At 47.8% G+C, this 760-nt stretch overlaps 1 pseudogene; it reads left to right on the top strand.

Moving 5' to 3' along the window:
• Positions 1–438: 438 nt before the first annotated feature.
• On the top strand, positions 439–556 carry LOC124614569 (annotated as a pseudogene).
• Positions 557–760: the final 204 nt, after the last annotated feature.

The raw sequence follows: 760 nt of genomic DNA, 5'->3' as shown, positions 1-760 counted from the left end.
TTTAATTTCACCGAAGGTTGTTTTGAATTTCCTATATGCTGTGCTGAGTCAGTCCTTCCGACAGTTATTTCTTTTTCGATTTCTTCACATTCCTCATGCAGCTATTTCGTCTTAGCTTCCCTGCAATTCCTATTTATTTCCTCAGCGACTTTCAGTATTCCTGAATTTCTCTCAACATCTTTGTACTTCCTTCTTTCATCGGTCAGCTGAAGTATTTCTTCTGTTACCCTTGCTCTCTTCGCATTTACGTTCTTTGTGCCTATATAGTCCTACAAAGCTCCTTAATTCAGGACAAGAGAATACCTGAACCCTTGTAAAAGTCGTGACCGCGAGCATGTTCATCCAAAAAATCAGTTCACATTAATTCCGAGGGACCTATGCGACGCTATAATGCTGCTCATGTAAGATCTAGTAATCCTTAATGGTCGATAAATAAATGTCAACGGCCTTGCCGCAGTGGCTACACCGGTTCCCGTGAGATCACCGAAGTTAAGCGCTGTCGGGCGTGACCGGCACTTGGATGGGTGACCATCCAGGCCGCCATGCGCTGTTGCCATTTTTCGGGGTGCACTCAGCCTAGTGATGCCAATTGAAGAGCTCCTTCGGCTTCGGTCAAGAATACCAACATAACGGCCGGGAGAGCAGTGTGCTGACACCACACCCCTCCTCCCAACTCAGGTCCCACACCCCTCCTATCCGCATCCTCCACTGAGGAAGACACAGCGGTCGGATGGTCCCGGTAGACCACAAGTGGCCTGAA

Source organism: Schistocerca americana, chromosome 4 (genome assembly GCF_021461395.2).
Source record: "Schistocerca americana isolate TAMUIC-IGC-003095 chromosome 4, iqSchAmer2.1, whole genome shotgun sequence".
NCBI classification, from domain to species: Eukaryota; Metazoa; Arthropoda; class Insecta; order Orthoptera; family Acrididae; genus Schistocerca; species Schistocerca americana.
This window is presented reverse-complemented; position numbering and strand designations above follow the sequence as displayed.